Source organism: Equus asinus, chromosome 4, assembly GCF_041296235.1.
Source record: "Equus asinus isolate D_3611 breed Donkey chromosome 4, EquAss-T2T_v2, whole genome shotgun sequence".
Taxonomy (NCBI): domain Eukaryota; kingdom Metazoa; phylum Chordata; class Mammalia; order Perissodactyla; family Equidae; genus Equus; species Equus asinus.
The window spans coordinates 55220713-55244614 of NC_091793.1; the positions used below are offsets into that span (position 1 = coordinate 55220713).

The 23902-nt window shown below is 36.4% G+C and overlaps 1 long non-coding RNA gene across 1 annotated transcript in view; it reads left to right on the forward strand.

The window, feature by feature from the left end:
• The window catches only part of LOC123283266 (uncharacterized), a 68562-nt gene that overhangs the window by 15332 nt on the left and 29328 nt on the right, over positions 1-23902 (forward strand). The window contains exon 2 of the long non-coding RNA XR_006523877.2: positions 3799-3968. This is a non-coding gene — a long non-coding RNA (uncharacterized lncRNA). The remainder of the gene's footprint in view (positions 1-3798; positions 3969-23902) is intronic.

Genomic DNA, 23902 nt, shown 5'->3' on the forward strand with positions numbered 1-23902 from the left:
CTTTTGGATTGTATTTCCTCAGTGAATGTAGAGAGAGAAGAAGAACAAAGTTCAAAACAGAACCAGACATCTTAAAGATAGGGAGCACAAAATTGGACATGGAAAGTGATAGTGATGTATCATGGAACACATTCCATGAAAAACATACTGAAAACACAGCAAATATTCATTAGCTTATATTACATTTACTGAAATAGGACATATACTCAAAAATATAAAGGATACAAGGTTAATGTTATGACAAAAAATAACATTGACATAGAACTTACAATATTTATACATCTATACAAGCTTTTTTCATTTTCCCTAGAACCCCTATTATTTCCATTTTACAAACGAGAAAAATAAAGCTTAAAGAGTTCTCATAAATTACAAAATTATCTATACAAAACCCAATTAAATTTTATAATGAAAAGAGGTACAGGATTTTGTAACTAGGGTAATCGATAAAAACTTAGAAGAATTGGAGCTTGGGTTGAAATTTGAAATGCAGGATTTAAAGGAACAAGAAGTGTTTGGCCTGAAGAGAAAGAACACTAGTGATTTCTCAGTGGCAAAAATGTATGTGGCTCATTTAGAGAGCAATGAGGAAGCTGTGTCAAGTGAGAGAATAATGTGCCTAGAACGGCAGATGCAGACATTGATTTTTTCCATTTTTTTAAATTAATAGAAGAGACAAAAATTGAGGGATGAAAGGATTCTGCAAAATAGTGGTTTCCTTATCAAATTCATCCCTTTTTACTTATCACTTATAATGCTTCATAGTTTATTTCACCCTTATCATTTTTTCAAACTTCTTGTCTGGATTTTTTCATCTTTCTTATTTTATCAGTGAACTTTGCATCATTTGATTTTTCCTACTAAAAATATTTTTAATTTTTAATACTATCTCCTTCAGATTCCACTTTCTTGTAAGTCCATAAACCCTAATTCAATATTTAACTGTTTTCTTTGCAGAGAAACTGGTTAAAGACAAATGTAATAAGAAGGAAAAAAGAGAAAATAAATGCTCAACCTTTTTTTTTATTCTTTTTCAAGTTCCTTTCATCTGTTGGTCCCTCATGAATTATAGTTGGTAATGGATGCATTGTAAGGCTAACTAAGCCAAGCCAGTTAATTTATGAGTAACTTCTATTCATTCTTCACTTATACTGCTGTATGTAAGGTCATGTTTTTATGCCAAACTAAATTCAACTGTAAAAAGCAGGAAGACATTTATTAGCAAAACACTCATAAAACTCTTTGACTTATAATGGTCAGAGACTATACAATTCTAGGAGCAGAGCCACAGAATAAACTAAATCCTAAACTATTATACATTTCACAAATCAAGATGATGGAGGAACTAGAAAAAGAGTCAAAGTAATTTTTTTGTTGTTGTTGTTTTTTTTGATGAGGAAGATTGGCCCTGAGCTAACATCTCTTGCCAATCTTCCACTATTTTATGTGGGATGCTGCCACAGTGTGGCTTGGCAAGTGATGCTAGATCCACACCCAGGATCCGAACCTGTGAACTGTGGGACACCAAAGCAGAGCACACGAACGTAACCACTATACCACTGGGCCGGCCCCTTACATAGTGTTTTTAATTGATATTTTTACCTTGTTACACCCAAGTCTGGAGTAAGTAATATATTTGAATTCTGAGTTTATTTTCTATGGCTACTTTTGAATATATATTAAAGGGTAAGGAAAACAAAGACTTTTATAACTAAAAAGTTACATATACACTATTTTTATTTTTATTTCTCCTTCATAAATGTCAATTTAAAGAATATTCTTTAGTAATGAATGTGGTTTTAGCTCTTGACAATAAAATAAAATTTCTCTTTATTTCTTGAAATAATATGCCTGTTTCTATATATTTAGTTTAAATGAACTTCTCATTTGAAAGGGACCAAGTATTAAAAATGTAAAAGTTATATAGATGGTTATTTTTTCAATAATCTCGTAGAAAATGTAAAACTTTTAATGCTTAATTTAAGCACATCTGGTCTAACTAGTCCCCCTCTCTTCAGAATTGTGTAAATCTAATTTTGAGGTACTTCTGATACAAGTTGGAAAGTATGTTATAAGATGACACTTGGTATTTCAGGCAGAAGACGTTTCAGTGGAATATATAATGAAAAGTTTGAATTGTTTCATTTCTTGAAACTAATTGTCACGTGCTGGATTATGGCTAAGTAACAAATCACTTTATGGGAGTATTTTAAAACTTTATCATTGATTTTGCTTGCAAATCTGTGGATTGACTGGACTGCAGGCATTTCTCGCGTGGTTGCTGTCAGACAGTGGTTGGAGCTGGGGTCATTTCAAAAATTTCTTCACTCCCAAGTCCAACATTTAGATTGGATGTCAGAAAAACATCTAAAGCTCCTCAGGCCATTCTCTCTCTCTCTGTCTCTTCCCGTGTATCCACACTTCTAATGTGGAGGGTAAAGGCTCCCAGAGCAAATGTCCCAAGAGAAATTGATTGAAACTGCATGACTTCTTCAGCTCATCCTTGGAAGTCGCAGAGCATCTCTTCAGCCCCATTCTATTTCTTGAGGCAGTCACAAAGGCCAGCCCAAGTTCAAGGGGAAGGGAGATTGACTCCATCTGTTAATGGAGGAGGAACCAAAGAGCATGAAAACATGTTTGAAAATTACCACATCATGTATGCAAACTATTACCTAAGTTTCTTTCTTCTCTTTGTACAGAAAGAGCCCATTTTTATTTAATAATGACTTTAATTTATGGAGTACTGAAAACCAACAACTCACTAAATTTCATCTGTTATTATTACCACAGATGGCTGAAAGCATTTTTCACTCTGTAGGCCAATATTTCTACAAAACAATAGGAAAAAGGTTAAATTCGATTAAATACAACCTTCAGTTAACTGATGTAACCAGGAAGTAGGATGGCTCATTTCCAATGTTTGTTCAACAAATACTTGTCAGCACATACTCTATGCTCACTGATCCCGTGGCTCAGCCATCCTAGACCAACAGGGGGAGAAAGGGCACCTAAAGCAACTGCTTTTTTTCTGGGAAAACAACTAAAAACTCCATGAATTGTTAACCCAAGGTTAAATTTTAGTTGCAATTTATTGTAACTAAACCAAAAAAATCAAGAACTATAGAAGTAAACTAAGTAAATACATTCATTTATTAAATAAATCCACAAGGAAAAGACAAGTACGTTCTTCCAAAAATATGTGAAAAACATGAAAAAGCCTTTTACAAAGGGGAGCTATAAATAATTCCTATAAAATTCACAAGGATTAACCATGGATCATACTCACAGTTGGCAAATGTTTGACAAATGGTAAACGAAGTGATCACTGGGTGGTAGAAGTACGAGGGGACACAGACTTCCTGGAGGGCAACTTAGTAAAATGTATAGCAATTCTTACACATGTGAATATCCAGAAATTTCACTTCCAGGGAATTTTCAAGGATAACATCAAGGAGATATATAATGGAATTTCCATGCAAGGAATAAACATATATAGGATAAAAGTACTAAAATGGTTAATAAAACATGAGCTCAGATAAGAGAAGTGGGAAGATCTAATCAATATTGTTTTCAAATACAGTGGAGTTGATTTTACAATGAAGAGCGGATCAAATGTGAATAGGCTGAAGAGATAAGAAAAGTCAAAATCAGGGTAGTGTTTTTCTAACACCATCTCCATTGTTGCCCTTTGTTGATTCATAATTCCATTCCACATCAATCTTTCTCTATTTTGAATTGTTAGTGCCAAATCCTTGAGCACGTGTTTTCTCATTACTTTTTGTTTCTTTGCTTCCCCAGCTAGATGGTTATCTCTCCATGGACAAAAACAATGTCTTCTTTGATATCCTTCATTGCATAGTACTGAGTTCATGGGACCTGTTTAATATATATTATTTAAGAGATTGTTGATTGAGCAAACACCAAGCGAAGTACAAAAGATGAATTATTCAATTCTGAATAGAGACAAGGTATGTACACAAAGTTTTTAAAAAATTTTCCTCAACGCAAAGTTGCCTACTCTTCTGCTCTTATTTTTTATTTTGCTCTTAATACAGTAATCAATGTATATCATAAAAAAGTGTTTAATGAAAATACATGTTATTTTAATTTTATAGCCTAAAACTGTGTGTATGTTCCAAATTTCAGTATGAAATTGGGAAGACATAGTCTTAATACAATCATGCGTTGCTTAATAATGGGGATACATTCTGAGAAATGTTTCCTTAGGTGATTTTGTCTTTGTGTGAACATCACAGAGTTCACTTACACAGACCTAGATGGTGGAGCTACTACACACCGAGGCTCAATGGTATAGCTTGCTGCTCCTAGGCCACAAAACTGTGCAACATGTTACCATACAATTGTAGGCAATTGTAACACAATGATAAGCATTTCTGCATTTAAATATATCTAAACATAGAAAAGGTATAGTAAAAGTATGGTATAAAAGATAAAAAATGACGCACCTGTATAGGGCACTGACCATGAATGGAGCTTGCAGCCCTGGCAGTTGCCCTGGGTGAGTCAGTGAGTGAGCGGTGAGTGATGGAAGGCCTGGGGCATCACCGTACACTGCTGTAGACTCTACAGACACTGCTCACAGGCTACACTAAATTGATAAAAAAATGTGTCTGTGTTTTAATCTGTGTTATTACAAAAGATTCAAAAAGTTAAATATAAAAGTTTATAAAGTAAAAAAGTTACAGCAAGCTAAGGTTAATTTATTATTGAAGAAAGAAAAATATTTTTTAATAAACAATAGTCTAAGTGAGCAGTGTCTGTAGAGTCTACAGCTGTATATGGTGAGGCCCTAGGCCTTCCATCACTCACCACTCACTCGCTGACTCACCCAGAGAAAAAATTGTACAACAGTATAAAAATGTTTTCTTTCTTTATATTCTTATTCTATAAGCTTTTTTCTATTTTTAAATTTAATTTTTTTTTTTACTTTGTAAGTTTTTTTGTTTGAAATTAAGACACAGAGACATGTATGAGCCTAGGCCTACCACAGGATCAGGATCAACAATATTACAATCTTCTACCTCCACCTCTTGTCCCCCCTGGAAGGTCTTCAGGGACAATAACACATGGAGCTGTCATCTCCTATGCTAGCAATGCCTTCTTCTGGAACCCCTCCTGAGGGACCTGCCTGAGGCTCTTCTTGATGAGGAGTCACTCTTTCAGAAATACGTCTATGGTGGTTTGCATTTTTTTCATCATAGATTTGCTTGTAAGCAGATAATGCACCATGAACATTCCTCTCTATTAATGAAAACCTTTTGGGGTTGGGGGTCCATGTTTTAAACCTTTTAAGGAAACACAATACCCTTTGTGGTTTCAATTCTAACATCGGTAAGGACTTTTTCCTACCACTTTGTATAAGGAAAGATGATTAACTCAATTGAAAGCTGCTATAAAGTTAAAGTTAAAATTGTGTTTCTGAATAGGAAATAGGCATATGATACACATGTTCTTCCTGTTCTTTGTAATGAAATATGAAAACACTAAAATGAGATGTAAGATAAATTAGAAACTTGTTTTGGGGAACAAATCCTGTCACAATTTCACTGTGTTGCCCAATAATTAAACATTCATGATAGTTTGTTGGAAACACGTCAAGTAAAATAATCCAAAATATTAAACTCCATCTCATGAAAAATCTTTTCAACTTGAAGGAATAATCAGGCTTTCTTCTTGTACGCTAACATAAAAATAGTTTTCTCTACTGGACTCATATCTGCGGACTAAATGAGCACAGAGAAAATAATAAAGCTGGAATGCTGGAATCATATGAAAATCAATAACTTTTAAAGCTATTCATTCTAACAGACGTAAGGTGATATCTCTTTGTGGCTTTGATTTGTATTTCCCTAAAGATTAGTAATATTGAGTCTCTTTTCATAAGGCAGTTGGCCATTTGTATGTCTTCTTTGGAGAAATGTCTGTTCAAGTCCTTACCTATTACCTACTGGAAAAGAAGTGTGGGATTTATCAGGGCCACAAAATATTTGTTTAAAAAAATGAATAATTAAAAATAATTATTTTTTTAAATGTCTAAAACATCCTAATATGTTCTATGGGTATAATGATAAGAAAAATATAAACTGATTGTAAAATTACATGCATATTCAAATTATTCTCACAGCTTTCAAATAAAAATAATAGTGAATTAAAAAGTGAATAATTGATTGCTGCAGGAAGTTTTCAAAAAGGTATATTTAATAATATAATATTTTTATTATTGTTTATATTATAATTGAAAGATATATTGAAAATCACAGATATCCAAATAACTATTCAATGATCAAACAAAATTTATGCACAAGCGTAAGTATATGGCATTTATAGGGAGGAATAGGAGAATTGTAATACAGAGGTAGAATATTAGAAAAATCCTTTACTATTTCAATACAGTGATTTGCTCCTAGATCATTCCTTGAAAAATATAGCTCATACATTTAGTGATTTTCAGGCATTTGGGGAAATGTAGCTGGAAACAATAGATTCTACAGCTTTCTGAATGCTAGGGGGCAAAAACAATATAAACAAAAGCAAAACAGAGAAGTATGTTTGACATATACTCTTATAAAAATCTCTTAGGCATATTTGCAATATTTGCTGATGTGATAGTTAAATGTATATGCTAAAATAAACCAATCCTTTATTCTTTCATTCATTCTGATGAACTTATATCTGGTAGTTACTATGTGTCAGCTAATATGGGAGCCACTGATGTTACAGAGATTAAGATAAAAAGGGAGAGTACGATTTAAGCAGATTATGGAAATACAGCACTGAATATTCCAATAGTGTTGATGGACAGAGCAGTGAAAACACAGAAGAGACTTTGATCTTACGTGAGGATGCTGGAAGAGGCTTCACAAAAAAGAGAGCTCCAAGGTGCTTCGTGAAGAAGGAGGAGAAGATTTTCAGCTCTAGGCAGAGGGAAGAATGGGCAAAATAGACATTAGCCTGAGACCATTGTTACTTTGGGCATGAAAAAGTCCAGAAAAACTATGGCATGAGGACCAAGAGGTGATAGGACAGGAAAGGTAGACCTAAGAGTGCTTTATATGTGATGGGATAGAAGTTTGTGTTGAATCTGTAGGTAATTAGGAGTCAGAAAAGTTATTTAAATAAATTATATTTCTGATTTTGAAAGAATTCTGTCAGCTGTGTGTTCTGCAATGAGTGGGTTAACTGGTGGCCAGAGTGGGTTAGAGAGAGTTATAGAGGGTGTGTTTTTTATGCGGGGTTTCAGCAGTTAAAAAGATAGCATTTATAGTGGGAGGGAGAGAGTGAGTCATCCACCAGAAGATTAAAACAGTCCTTGCAAGGGTAAGTGGCCCAGCTCATTTCTCCGTGTGCCGGGAGTATGAATGATGATTGCTTACAGCTTTCCAGTGACAAGAAGAGTTCCTACAGTGGAAGCTTTGCACCCTCAGTGGGGGTAGACTAGGCAGCCCACATCCAATGACTGGTCAATTCAGGGTTATGAAGACCCAGTCATCTCAGCTCAATTCAGATCTAGATCTGACCCAGCTTTAGACCTCCCTGTGGAACTGTCTGAAACCTCTTAAACCTACACTGTAGTTCAATTCCTGCCTCCAGCCTTCTTCTTATGGTTGCTAATCTTAATAGCATCCTTCAATAAACCACCTACATAAAAATAACTGGCTCCTGAAGAAGTAAATCTAAGACACTATGTTAGATGACAGAAATACAGGAATATAGGGTGGAGATAAAATGTATAGGGAGAATAACCCATAGGAACATTATTAAAAGTCAGATTGGCTAATGACAAACAAGGTCTCATGTTTGTCCCTTCCCTTGAAATATAAGAGATTCCCTTGGTCTGTATTCTTTATGTGTGTGTCTCTTGTTCACTCTTGTATTCTTTTGGGAAATATTGATTAAGTTTTCTGTGTACAAGAGACTGTGCTTGGCCCTGATAATATACGTATTGAATAGAATATGGCCTTCTCCCATCAGAAACTGTGATTTATTCAGAATGGCTAAGGATCAGGGAAATGATGAGGCCAAATGGTCGATAGCAGTTCATAAGCAAACTTCGTGTGATTGAAAAAATGATTGGAGCCATGGAAGGATTTGGAATGCTATATAGCGTGGTCAGATTTGTATTTGCAAAAAATTTGCTTTGGGAAAAGTATGGAGAATTTATTGGAGGAAAATGAGATTAGAGGTAGAGAGCCCAAGTAGAAGGCAAATTTAATATTCCAGGTGCTCTATGTAGGGCAGAAGCAAGGTTATGAGTATAGGGATTCAGGTGGGAGGACATATTTAAGTTATAATTAGGAGCACAGAAGATATAGAACTTTGAAGAACTTATGTAAGAAGTGATGGATAGGATTGATTGATTATGAATCTCAGTATCATATCTTGACCTTTAGCTTGCCTCTCATTATCACTTAAAGAAAGATGAAACTAGGGAATACAGTGTGGTGGAGGAGAGGAAAGGCAACTGGTTCAAATTTGGAGAATTGAAGCCATTAGAGTGTATGAGATCCCCAAAGAGGAGAATACATAATGAAAGAAGGAATGACTGATGAGAGAGTAGGGCAGAGAAGGATAAAAAAGATTTGTGAATGAGATTGCAAAGAAGCCAAAGGAAGAACCAGGAGAGGAAGGGAAGATGCTACTATGGATTCCAAAGAATGAGACAGATTTAAAAGAGGATAATAACCAGTATTGAAACCTGCATTCAAGAAGAGGATGTAAAAATGACTTTGGATTTAGCAATCAGAGCATTATAGCAAGACTCAATTAGTGCAGTTTTAGTGTAATGATGAGGCAATAGTAAGAATTCAAGCATTGTGGACTGACAAATGAGAGGAGGTTACATAGAGAATATAAAGAGTTTAGACTATTTTTTTGGTCATCTTAAAGGTGAAAGAAAGAAGAAATAATAGGTAGACAAAAATTCAAAGTTAAAGTTTTAAAAATGTATTTTATTATAATTTTTAGGATTAAAAAGCATGCATATTTATAAGCAGAAGGAAGAAACTAGCAGTAGAGAAGACTGTCAATATACAACAAAAAAATTTATGGTTGGAGAAAATTCCCAACGTGAATAAAGTGGTGGTGAACATGGTATCCAGAGTAGGAGTGTCTGGATGTAGATAGGTTCATTTGTAGGTTGATAATTAGGCTGGATAATTGAAAGCAGCTGGTGATGGACATCATACCTGATGACGTCCACTTCTCATGTGAAATAGAAAAGAAGTTTTTATGCTAAAGGAGAAGGGTTAGAAAGCTAGAGGGGGATATGGAAGAGTTTGAATATTTGCCCTGAGTAATGCTAAAGAAAGTGAATGGCTATAAATGCATGAAATACTAAGAATCACTGAGATGTTGTACGTATTTATGAACCATAATTTTGTAGAGTTACCAAACTGCACAGCTGAATTTTTTTGACTAGTAATTTTGTGCAAAAAATAAATGAGGTATTCAGACAATGAGCAGGATTATTCGAACATCTGAAATGGCCATGGCTGCCTTTGCCTTTTAGGTCAGTATGTTGACCAAACATTGGTTTCCACAGACTCTGACCATTACTTTGGAAGATTCAAAGGAAAAATCCAATGTGTGTGTATGTTTGTGTTTTGGCAACATGTGTACACAAAACACAAATTCCGAATGGCAAACAGTAGCCATGATCATAGAAGTAAGAAAAAAGTCACTGAGAAGAAATTTTGCAATCTGATTGTAACTAATAATTCTCAAACATGATACCAAAATTTCTGAACATAAAATGTTGTGAATATACAGTGAACATAATCTGAATGAAACTCTGTCTTTAAGATTTGATTAGAAAGACTGAAACAAGGTATTATTCTTTAGGATGCAACCAATCCGATATTTTGGTAAATGACCTAATGTTACTTTCTCTTAAGTTTTTAAAATCCTTTCCCATGAATCCTTGGAGAGTCATTTTCTTGACTGCCCCCATATGAATACTTCCATGCTTATAATAAAAGGTCTGTCAAGGATTCAATTCAGTTGTTCTTGCTCCTTTAACTGTGTGTCTGTGTGTGTGTGTGTGTATATGTGTGTGTTTTGGGGGAGAATCTCTTATCGTTGGAACAGCTGGGCATTTTTCTCTCCAGAGGATGAAGTAGCCCCATAGAAAAGTATAAATGGGACACCTGAGGTCGACACAGCTCACAGGAAGCCAGGAGACTTAGCTGGTTAGGGAAGAGTGATTAAAAGACGGTGCTTCAGCACACGGAAGTTGTGCAGTCTTGTCGATTCATGAGACTGTCGTTACACAGCAATAGCCAGGATGACCCCTGGTGTGTGTGTGGAATGGCATGTGGAAGACCATCGGTGGCTCAGGAGAAACCCTAATTACTCCAGCGTAGTTGTGTGTGAAGGGGAGTTTCCTCAAAACTTGAATCAGATTTGTTGTTTTCATAGATGAATTGTCAAATCTTGACCTTTTTTTAAAGAACTGGTCTTATATAAAATATAGCTGAATATCCAATTGCTCATGAGTATGCTTTTATTTTCTCCCAATTTGTACTTCAAAAATTACCCCTATGTAAAATTGTCATTGAATTTTCAAATGCAGGAAAGAAACCGCAGGAACAGGCTTATATACCCAATAAAACTTATAAATGCTTCATCAAAGACCAGCAAGCCTCACTGTGCCCTTGTGGGTTAGGACCACAGGAAAAGACTAACTATGCTTGAGGAGCTAAATTGTGGTTGCTGTGGAAACAGAGCTTAACTTTTAGGTTTTACACTGTGGTGCACTGAAAATTTCAAGCCGACTGTGCAGTAATGTCAGCTTTTTCAGTGAATGTACAGCATTGGTTACAGGAAATAGCATGAATGGAGGATAATGAGTTCCTAAGACTGACAACAACATTAAACACACACACACACACACACACACACGCATCTAACTTTTTAGAAGCATAATTAGAAATTATGTTTTTTCAATGGCAAACAAACACATAGCAACGGTGATTGGACTGGTGGTTACCATGGGGTGGGGGGAGGGCAAAAGAGGTGATTAGGCTCACATGTGACGGGATGGACTATAATTAGATTTTGGGTGGCGAACATGATGTAATCTACACAGAATTCGAAATATATTACAATGTACATCCGAAAGCTATATAATGTTATAATCCAATGTTACTGCAATTAAAAAAAAGAAATTATGTTTTTTAAAAAAATACTTCATTTTTCCTTGTCTTAGTCCACTTGGGCTGCCATAACAGAATAACTTAGACTGAGTGGCTTATAAACAGCAAACATTTATTTCTCACAGTTTTCGAGGCTGGGAGGTCCAAGATCAAGGTGTCAGCAGATTCTGCATCTGGTAAGAATCTGCTTCCTGGTTCACAGACCATCATCTTTTTGCTGTGCCCTCACTTGGCAGAAGGGGTGAGGTAGTCTCTGAGGTCTCTTTTATAAGGGCACAAATCCCATGCATGAAGCCTCCACCCTTATGACGTAATCACCTCCGAGGGCCCATCTCCTAATAACATCACACTGGGGGTTAGGATGTCAGCATATAAATTCTGGGAGGACACAAACATTCAGTCCATTGCATTCCCCATCTCTGTTTCTCTAAATCATTTCCAATGGCAAATTCTCACTCTCATGACATTTGTAATATTATTCTAAAGGTTTCCTCTTTTCTTATTCTGACATTAGTAGTAATTTCCCTGTCATTAATGATTCCACTGATGCATTGTAAATAAATCATGGAGGCCTTAATCCATGAGCATTTTAGAATTATTCTGTGTCATGGGCAATACTGAGCATGTATAAATTTGAATATATATAGATCTATAGATATAATTTAGCTAAAGAGAAAGTAATATCTCTTATAGACCAAATCTTAAACAAAGTATAGATACATCTTTATGTTGTTGTCAAGCGTTTTCTGACTCCTGGGCACCCTGTGTACGGCAGAGTGGAACCCTGCCTGGTCTTTTCACTCCACCCTCTCACTTTCTGGCGTTACATCAGACGATGCTTCACAGCTATTCATAGGGTTTTCATGGGCAGCTTTTTTGGAAGTGGGTGGCCAAGTCCTTCCTCCTTGTTTGTCCTGGTCTGGATGCTCTGCTGAAACCTGTCCACTATGGGTGACCCTGCTGGTATTTGAAATGCCAGTGGCACAGCTTTCAGCATCACAGCAGCATGCAGCTGCCACAGTATGTCAATCAACGGACTGGTGGTGTGGTTCCCTGACCTGGGAAATGAACCCAGACCGCAGCTGTGAGAGTGCGGAATCATAACCACCAGACCATCAGGGCTGGCTAACCTCAGAGAGAAGAGTGCTGCTGTAAAGACAGGATATACTTCATGCAAATAATTTACCTGATATCTTTGACATTTCTCTGTAATCATTGTGTCATCCACATTTCCCAATGTGACCCAACTAGGAAAAGGAAAAGCTAGGGAGTATGGCTATAGTAAAAGTTCTCTAAAAGCAGCTTCTGGCTCAGATGCCCCCCACTCCCAGCACTTTCTTATTGGCGTCATACTACTAGTCCAGCTCCATGTTTCTCCTTTCTCTGATTGGAGTCCCCAACTAACTAAAACATTGTCACTACGGCCAGTGATGTTCTCCTCTGATTCCACTGGTGCTGGCCTTCCCTCCTCACTTCCTGTGGTCTTGGCGTCATCCCCGCAGGTTCACTTTTATGCTAACTTCGAGGTGGCAATTGCTTTCTGGTCAATCACCTCACCCACACAGGGCTGAGGCAGTAACTACTGTGGAAGCATTTTTTTACCATGTTGTCTCTCCTATTAACTTCCCAGTCTCTCATTTCTTGAATCACTGCACTGATGTCAGCTAAGGAAAGATCTATCCACATAGTGAACAAGTTTTTAAACACTCAAACAGGGATCAAGATTTTTTTCTATGAGTAATCTACATTTTTTTGTGATTTATTGTTTTTATTTCATACTTAATCATCCCTCTCTATCACTTTTTGAAACTTTTCACAAATTCCACCAGGACATGAATTGAAAGGTAATATAAACAGCAATTCACAGTACAATATTTAAAATTATTTGGCCTTACTATGACCAATGGGCCACTTTTTATGTCCAGTTTCCACTCCAAGCAAGAAGCAGTTCTCATAACTAGGCACTGCTCTGAGCACTTTACTACATTAACATTTGATCTTCACAAAAATATTAATCCCTATTTTACAGAGGAATAAACTGAGGCACAAAGAGCTAACTAAGTAACTTGCCAAATTCTCACAGCAAATAAGGGGTGGAGCTGTGATTTTATACAAGGCAATCTGGCTCCTGAGTCTGTGATCTTTTACTGTTCTACCGCTTTATGTCTGAGATAAGAACAATTGAATTTCCCATTAGGTACAATTTCCTGAAAGTTAAGGACAAGCCCTTGCAAATTATCTAATTCCAAGATCTCAACTGGAAGATTGGCCATCAGATCCAACTGCCCCTTCCAAATTACCTATAAAGGCTTGATGCAAAAGTTTTCCGGATGCCCAGGCTGAGAAGCATGCAGTTCTAAAAGGAGTAGGAAAATGCAATGTCTTTCTCTGGAGACTTCACTACAGTGGAATTTGATTTGAGTACTCTTACAGTTCTGATTAAAATGGCACCATTAAACGCAGTGATACACAGAATCTTTTGTGGTATGAATTTTTTCTGCAAGCTCAAACATCAGCAAATGTTAAATAATTTTGAGGCCATGATTGCCTTTATTTGGCCATTTAAAAGGGTTTCCTCCTTACACTCAATTTTGAACTCAAGTCTTCCTGAAATTTGTATGAAATGATAAGATTAATGTAACCACAGTTAACTGGGGAATTATTATGAAAAAATTATAAACTAAAATAATTATAGATTTTAAGAAGGTATTTGACATTAGAAACTAAAAGCAAATGTCTAAATATTATGTGTGGTCCTTGAGCAAGGTGATAACTGAGATAAAGAAAAGTCATCAAAAAAATATTCTTTTTTTCTTTAATCAATCATCATGACTGAGCTTTTGAAATCTTCACATTATCTTTGAAAATTCTCTTTTGCTATTCTCCAAATTCATCTATTCATTTTAATGTTTCTATTTATAGATATTTCAATTTTCATCTTTATGAAAATACATCCTACGTACGGTATATATCATATATTTTATACATATAATCAAAATAATAGTATTCACAGTTTAAACAGGCATGATGCACCATTAAGAACATCGTTCTTTAGTCCCTTTCTTTCCTGATTCTCTCCTTGGAGGTAATCACTTTCAAGTCTTCTATTTTCAAGTGTTCAAGTTTTCTTTACACATTGACCTACATGTTTATAAACAGCATGATTAGACTGCCTTTTTTTATATTTCAGTTTTAGGCATCCTTTGATATTACAATAAGAGATGAACTTTTGACTTTTCCCTCACCCATATCTGCATCCTTTTCCCTCATCCCTCCATCAGAGTTACACGTATCGATGTCACCAGCTTTGGTTCCTTCAGAAGCCAGGGTTGCATTATTATGGCTGTGCAATGTCGTTCACAAGAAAGCCATGTGGTGTACTATGCTTACTTTTCCTTTCTTTAAAAGTGCTTTTTTCTTATTTGCATTAACTATCTCTTTTTTTCTATGTATTGTTTAATTTCATTTAAAGCTTTCTGACAGAATTGTAAAGTTTTTCTCATGGCCCTCATGTACATTGTGTATTTTATCAGTTAGCTTCATAATCCCTGGTTTGCTTCTGCAACCTTTCTATGATAGCTGTGCGGAGCTCATCATGGGACTGCCCTTCGTCAACTTCTTGGGGATTCTCTTTACCTCTCTCTTGTTGGAAGCCCTATTTCCTCATTCCCATGTTTTCTTTTTTCTTGGTTTTCTCCTTCTTTCATCTAGAATACATCCTCCAATAGTTTCCTGAAAACCAGGATACAGAAAACAAATGTTAAGAGACTCACATATCTGAAAACATCTTTGTTTCACTTTCACAGTCTATTTGATATGGGTTGGGTATAATTACAAATGATTCTCACTTATAATACTGAAAGTTTTCCCCATTCCTTGTTTCCTTTGGAAAACCACTTCTCATCCAGTCCGTTGGTTCTTTGGGACTGAAGTCACAGGAGCACCTGTTTGGCTGTAGGAGGAGCCAGGCTGTGCGGGCTTGTGATTTAGAGTACCGTACATCCCTGGCCATGCAGCTCGATTCAGGAATAGGCATACAACTCCAAAAGCTCAACTGAGAGCTTTAGTTGGTCTTTGGCAAATAGGACCCAGGAGAGAGGAGCTTTATCCTCTTGTGGGATCATGAACTGTGAGGACTACGTAAGCCTAGAGCTGCTGGAGGCACTCTCCCCTGGCCACACGGAGGATTGGATGCATCTTGCATTATATTGCATAAGGATGCAAGCACAGAGGGGAAAGCATACAGGGTTAGGGGAGAGAGATGAGAAAACAGTGTTTTCTCCTCCAGAACCAGTCATACTGAAGCAAATATTTTCTATTTTTATCGAATTATTTTGAACTATAGCTCTATACTTACAAACAAAAGGATATTTAACAAAGCTACCCTTTTTTAACTTGATGAAACTGAAACTGTATAAACCAATTGCCTCTCTCTGATCACACGTGGTGAACGACAGAGGCGGGTTTTCAGTCCAAGCATCTTCTTCCAATGCACTATAGCTTCTCGTGTGTCACATCTCAAAGAAGAAACCCTAAATCGCTGTGGAGTTAGGTGCTTGAGGCTTATTGTCATTTATTATTTGCACTCGTCAAATAAACAAACAAAACCAAAACGCGTAGTTTGCATCGATTACGTATCAGTCTCTGTGTCTGGCACTTTTTCTCTGGTTAGTTGTTAGGTTCAAATACAAAATAATGATGAAGATATATGTATACACATACATATACAAGTATACATATACGTGCATATATACATACACATATATAGATATGTGCACCTAATGACCTCATGATGTGAGCTACTATACATACATCTAATTAGTCCTGATGAGAATACTGTCCAGAGAACATATGACAAACTTCAGCCTCCTGGATTTCTGCATAGTCCCACTTCACTATCACTGTGCAAGTCATTCTGCAAATTTGTAACATGCTTTTAACTTCCCCATGACATCTTTCTTCAGTTCAGATTGAGATAAGTAATTTAAAAGTTATTCTTTCTTTTTCTGTGTGTGTGTGTGTTTTTTTTTCTGGTGAGGAAGATTGGACCTGAGCTAACGTCTGTTGCCAATCTTCCTCTTTTTGCTTGAGGAAGATTGGCCCTGAGCTAATATCTGTGCCAATCTTCCTCTATTTTATATATGGGTCAGCACTACAGCATGGCTTGATGAGCAGTGCAGGTACCCGCCTTGGATCTGAACCTGCGAATCTGAGCCACTGAAGCAGAGTGTGCCCAACTTAACCACTATACCACCAGGCCAACCCCAAGTTTATTCCATTTTTACATAAACATAAACATAAAAATAAATAATAGCGTTTTGCCATTTGAACTACACGTAGTTCCCTAAACTAAAATCCCAGTGGTGGTTTCTTTATAGAATTGTATTGATTTTTTGTAAAATATTTATTTTATAAGATTATTAAATATTTTAATAAATTTTCTTTAATAAAAATGGCAATAGAAAACTTAAAATATTGACTAACAATACTTACTACTTGCCCATATATTTTTATATGCTCTTCAGAGATTTTCTACTTTAAGATCTTGCCAAAAGAGAGAAAATAAGACTGGGCAGAGAAAAATCTGCTAAAGCTTGGCAAAGGGGATAATTTAGTAATAATGGTGTCAAAGAATGTTTATTCTTATTTTCTTTGATGGATATTTCTTCATCATCATTATGATTTCAACCTAAAGTCACATTAAAGCTACATAAAAATACCTTCCTTTGAATTATCCAATGCCTGACCATAGTTTTCCATTCTCAAATTGGAGATATTCTCATTAAATATGTAATAGTTTTTCTTATGAAGTATTTTTAAGCTCTGGACTTGAAAGTCCGTGAAGTATATTTTGTTTTATGGCTTAATATTGTGAATACTTGTAGTATCTGCAAGAACTGGCCTAAATTTTAGGCAGTGCTAATTGGTCCGTTTTAGACATAAGTTTATTTGCAGATGGAACGCTTTCAGGCTATAGTGGATGTACGCATTACTTGACTTGAAATTTGTATAATCTTTCTCCACAATCTGCTTTTCAGTTTCAAAAATAATTATCTGTATAATGTAGTAAAGATAGAGACAGAGCTGGGGTTCCTTCTTTTTTTCTCCGTGTCTGTGGGTGATGTGTAATGTAGTTCATTTACTTTCCCACCACCAGTGCTCTGGAATAATGGGGCGTCAACAGTATATGCACCCCATATGATGAAAAAGAGCTTGGAGAAGGTGTAAATTTGTACTGGTACATCTGCATTCCTCTGGTCTGGGCTACCCTAGTTTAGAACTGCTGTTTTGTTATGAACTGAATGTTTATTCCCCTGCAAATTCATATGTTGAAGCCCAGCCACCAATGTGATGGTCTTAGGAGGTGGGCCCTTTGTTGAGTTATTAGGTTTAAATGAGGTCATGAGTGTGGTGTCCTCATGATGGGATTGGTGCCCTTATACAAAGAGACCAGAGAGCTCATTCACTTTCTCAGTCTCTCTCTCCCAAGTGAGAACACAGTAAGACGACCATCTGACAGCCAGGAAGAGAGTCCTCACCAGACACTGGTTCTGCCAGCACCTTGTTCTTAGCTCTCCCACCCTCCAGAACTGTGAGAAATAAATGAATGTTGTTTCAGCCACACTGTCTATGCTATTCTGTTATAGCAGCCTGAGCCAAGACAGTAATTGGTACCGATCTTGTAGGACCTCGTGACCAATGATGCATTATCTGTGTGGCCTTGGGAAAGTTATCTAACCCAGGACTCAATTTCTTCATCTATAAAATGAATATTATGATAATTGAGTTGTGAGAATTGAATGACTTGATATTTGTAACGTGCTTTAAGCAGTGCTTGACACATAGTAAGTGTCAACTATGTAATTGTTAAAGTTGTAGGAACAGTGTTGTCATTAAAAATACTGAGTCTTATGAGCCCCTTTATGTAAAATTACTGCTTTAAAAATATGAATCTTAGTTTTAAGTTCAGAAAATAGGGGCATTGTTGTAATCAAGACATTTTTGGCCGGAAGTGATGATAATTAACTCAACAGATTCATCAGTTAAATAAGTTATGATCTCACATAACTGAGCACATCTGAATCCAGGGTCTAAAGATTCCTTGGTTCCAGGATATCATCAGTTTCTATCAGTTCTCTCTCTCTGTTTCTCTTGTTCTCAATTTTCCTTCTTTTATATTGACTTTATTCCAAGCAATTATGGTCTATTAACCTCTTCAAGACTGCACTGTCTTTTCAGTTTTATATCTTAATAAAAAGGAGAAAGACAACCCCTTTCTCCCAGCACTCCCCCAAAGCAGTCTTGCGCCTGCCCCAGTACTGTCCCCAGAGAGTAGCAAGTATTCCTTGGTCATAGTCCACCTCTGGAGGTAGGCAAGTGGGTCTGCTTAGTTGCAGCCTTGCCAGAATCCTATGGAACAGGAGAAGAGTATATTCTTAAAAAAGAAAGAAAACATCTTTAAGACAGAAAAATGTACAGATGTGTGCATAGCCACTGTGTCTCTTCACTTCCCATCTCTTCTGTAACACAGTTGGCAGTTACCCAAAAGTCTGGGGCAAATCTCAAAGCCTGTCCAGTTGTTTGGTGTAGTTGATCTTGTGGCTACTGCCACCACCCCTGCTTTACCTCTGGAAATACTGGGAATCCTGCTGCTTCTTCCTCAGAAGTCAGTCAGCTCACCCCCTGAAGCAGGAGCTCTGGATTCAGGAGTTCAAACTCCTCACAGTACCACCTACTCTGTCCCCTGGTCAAATAAATTAGCTTTCACGTCTACATCTAGAAAATGGGGATAATTATATGACTATCTCAAAAATTCGTGAGGCTTAAATAAGATATATGAAATGATTATTTGCTAATTTGGATCAAATTATCATTGCTCCCTGGAGACAAATGTGGATAATTGTACTACATGAGATTCCTTATAACAAAGAAAATGTTGAGAGAGTAGAATTTGGAAGGCGTTAGTGGAAGCAATTAATTGTACTACACCCCTTCAGTTCCATCTTAGGACACAGGGTGATCATTGCCTCTGCTTTCCTTCTTTTTATTTCTTCCTCTCCCTGGCAAATTCTAATATTTGATGTATTCAGAACATGTAATTCTTGTTTGATTCCAGAGACTGTCAAATGAATAAATAATATGTTCGTACTTCAGGCTTCATCTGGTTTTATTCAGCATTGTTATTTTTGCTCACTTGCTGCCCTTCTTCGTGTCCTACTTCCTCCTCTACCTTCTTACAGATAAAATCTTAGATGATTTACTTTAATCTTAAAAAGCTTTTCATAATGATTAAAAAAATATATAACTCTGCAGCTCAGAGGCCAGGTACACTTTTTAGATCTCAATAGTGACAAAAATGCCTCCTCCAAATGCTTTCATTGTGTTGAGGTCCCTTCAGCAGCCACGCTCCTGCTTTGACAAACCTGTGGAGAGGTCATTCCTTTCCTTCCAGTTCTATGGTTCTGTGGATTTCCAACGTGTGCCCGAAAAAGGCTATTCAGCCAATAGCCCTTTACTCTCCCTAGCTCTACTCTCTCGGCATAAAGGCATTTCATCAAAACCTTTCATGGGCTTTTTTACTATTCACCTCCTATCTTTATCAATGCCTTCATTGATTTTGATTTTTCATCTTGTCATGAGGTAAAAAAAGATTTATAATAGTCATTTAAATAACCCATAGTCAAATATTGTAAACTTTTTTGAAACCACTTTCCTCTTCATTTTTATTAATATTTTTTTCTTTGAAATTGTGCTTTTAGAGTAGGAGGGAAGGGTATCCACAGCAGCTGGTCATTTATTATCTGTGTTTGCAACAGCTGAGAGACAAGATCAGTTAATTCTCCTGGAGAGGCAACTGCAGGGGAAATTATCAGGCCAATCTGTCTATTTCAGATGGGCAGCGAATAGTCTTCTCTACTATATGACCTTGAGGTTCACCTTAGAAGCAGATGATAGTTGACCAAGGAAATATGGGCCCAGTGTAAATCTAAATTACAGGTTTTTCAAACTAGAAACACTGGCCTTAAAAAGGAGAGATGGACTCTTTGAGGGTCTATAAAGTTTTCTGTATTCTACATTTTGCAAATGAAGAAAGATAAGAGAGGTCTGTCTCAAGCTACAGGACCTGAAACCCATTCCCAGAATGGCTTAGATAGTCCTCCAACTGAGGATATTGAAGTTTCAAGGAGGTGACTCATTCCTCCATTGATTAAGATGAGTTTTAGCAAGAGATCCTTGTCTGTAGTGTTGTGAAGATGAAAGATAGATTATGTATTTTGAAGATATCTAGTAAATAATGTTGCATATCTATGCATTTTCATTTTTCATGTTGTCTAGACATTTTTCAACTTAATATATATACAAACTATTTGTCAGGCGACATGCTTTCCATGCCATGTCTTTATCTACAGAAAAAAACCCTATAAGGTACCCACTTTATAACTGTAAAACTGGAAGGTTCTAGAGAAGTTTCTAATGTATTTTCATGCAATGATCGTGTTACCATTATCTTTAGGGAAGATTACTGCAGAATTGGAAAAATCACTAGCCTATGGATTTTGATGGTGACTAAATGAGGTCATTTGTCCCATATTCATAATCTAATATTCTAGTACAGTGGTTCTCAAGCTGTGATACTGGTCCAGCAGTATCAGCAGCACTGGGAACTTGTTAGAAATGCAAATTTTTAAAACTTGTGCTAAATCTTTTGAGTCAGAAAATCTGTTGGTGGAGCCTGGCAATGAGTTTAACACACTCTCCTCATACACTCATTTGAGGATCTGTTCTAGTGGACCAGAAGTTCATTAGATTTAGTATCCTTAAGGTACTGTGCAGACTGTTAAAAATGAAGATTTTAGCAACTCTCAAAATAAAATAATTCTGATTCAAGCTACATCATATGGTTCTCAGATAACCACATAGAAACGAGCAGCCCAGTAAACCTGATCCACATGGTTCTTGTTATTATCTGGGTTAGATGGAATTGCTTTATGTTAAAGTTTCTCAGCTTTCTATATATGCAAAATGAAGGCTTATTGTTTATATTGTGCTTAAGCTCCATATTAGCTTTGTGCAAACCAATTTACCTAGTCCCCAAAAGTTTAGTTTTCAAATTATCAAATGAATTTTTGCAGTGTGACTATAGCAATCCATACTGAACATTCAATGTTCCTTATGATGTTCCTTACAATGTATTTGCTCTTGGAATGTTATTTTGCTATATAGAATCAACTTTGCATTTATATTGTATTACATCAGTCTAGCTTTTTTTGCATTTGTTAAAGATTCCTCTTCTTTTAAGGTTTGAAATCATATTTTTTAGTGAAAGACAAAAAATCTTTGATAATTCTGCCTTCAAAATCAGAGGTTAGTTAGTGTAACTAAGTTAAAATTCTCATTCCATAGACTGATGCTGAAACAAAATGAAGAGGACTGCTGCACGATGGTATCACAAGTGTTTCTTTAGGATGGTAGCTGCCAGCAGAAATGCCAGTTTTAATGAAACTTTGCACAAGCTCTTATCTCTTGCTGGGACTGACTCTGTTATAAATAGCTTGGCCATTGACTCATCACTAGACTCATATCAGGAATCAGCCTGAGCTCCTCTAGTTAACTCAGAGAACTGCCTTGCTTTATGGCTCATAATTTTGTATTCATATGTAGTGGATAACACTCAATGGTTTTATTTTTCTAGGCTATTTTATTATACTAAATGGAGGTATGATCATTTTGTAATTTCTAGGTGGCTGAATTTTTGAGATATGCTCTTGCTGTGTGAGCAACTTGTCAAGCATAAACAATGTTATTCTACTCCTTTACCATCAGACAAGAATACCTCAGAGAATGAAAAGCTCTGTGCATGCGTGTTGTGTGCATGTGTGTCTGTGTTTTTAGGAAGGGAGAGAAGAAGAGAGGATAACTTGAATTTATTGGAATTTCCCACTGGGAAAAGGGAAATCCTAAGGTCTTATCACTGTAGATTCTAGAAGGTGACTCTATCTCACCTGCCACTTGCTTTGTATGAGTCTGACACTTTTCCCTGTAGTAAATTAAGGAGTTGTCGTTACTCAATAACCATGAGCAAATAAGCAAGATTTGGGTAAGACATATGGATGTATGAGTCACATATTAGACAGAGTAACACTGCTAGCTGGCATCACAAACTTCCCTAAAATCAGGTTTTTACTACTTTCAAATATATTTTTCCTCATGTCATAGTCTATTGTGAGTAGCAAGGGTCTCCTGGGAGTCTGTTTTCGAAGAGATGACAAGGATCTGGGCTCCGTCTGTACTGTGGCTCCACTCTCCTGAACTCATTTGCTTGTGGCTATAGAAATAGGTTGAGAGAGAAAGAGAGGAAAATCTAGAACTTTAGGGTTTACCTTTGGAAGTGGGAGTGCCTCTTTTCTTTCTGTATTTTATTGGGCAAAACTAATCACAAAGTGATAACCTCACTGTGAAGAACACTGACATATGTTCTAATGTGTGCTCCAAAACAATCAACAGAATTGGAGAGTATCCAGCCATTCCCTTCTGGTCCTTTTCACTATTTTTCCCTTATAGAACATATTCAGCCTTTCCCAAAAGCTGTCAGCCTCCAAATTCCATCCATCATGGCATCTATCTCAAAATCTAGGATCTTTAAATGACATTCATTCCTCCCAATTGTCTTCAAATATTACTTTTTCTGGTCTAGAGACTTGTTGTCAAAAGGATATATTATTTGCATGTCATCCTACCATCACCCACTCAATTATTTAATGGTGAAACAAGGAGAGCATAAACACAAGATATTCTCATTCTGGAAGTAAAAGAAAAACCAAAAGTTACTAGTCTGTTAGTAATTCAAAATCCTGCCAGTCAGACTATGTGAAAGTCACTCTCCTGGGTTGGGGAATTTCCTTGACTGGATACCAAGTCAACTATCTGGTAGGAACTCCCTTGTTAACCTTTCTCCATATTCTCCTTGATCGGATCTCTGGGATGCTTCAGATCAAGTGGATGCCTTGTCCACTATTATTCTTAGCCATATGGGAAATGTACTTTGGGAGCCTTATTTTTTTTTCATAGAAGGTTATGGGCCCAAGAATTACTTTAAGTATTTATCAAAGCTTCTCCCCTACAAACTTTATCTTTTTATTGAGCCGGCATTTATTTATAACATTATATAAATTTCAGGTGTATGTCATTATATTTCTACTTTTCTATAGACTGCATTGTGTTCACCACCAAAAGTCTAGTTGCCATCCATTGCCATACATATATACCCTTTTACCTCTTTTGCCCTCCCCCAACCCTTTTCCCCTCTGGTAACCACCAGTCTAATCTCTGTATCTATGTGCTTGTTTGTTGTTGTTTTTGTTTTTATCTTACACACGTGAGTGAAATCATATGGTATTTGGCTTTCTCATTCTGACTCATTTCATTTAGCATCATACCCTCAAGCTGTATCCATGTTGTCATAAATTAGTTTTTGCTTATCTAGAAAATTCTTTATCTCTTCTTTCATTTTGAATGATAACCTTGCCAGGTAGAGTATTCTTGGTTATAGGTTTTTTTCCTTTCAGTGCTTTAAATATATTGTGTCACTCCCTTCTAGCCTGTAAGGTTTCTACTGAAGAGAGCTGATAGCCTTATGGGGTTTTCTTTGTATGTAACTTGTTGCTTTTCTCTTGCAGCTTTTAGGCTTCTCTCTTTATCTTTAATTTTTGATATTTTAATTGTATTAT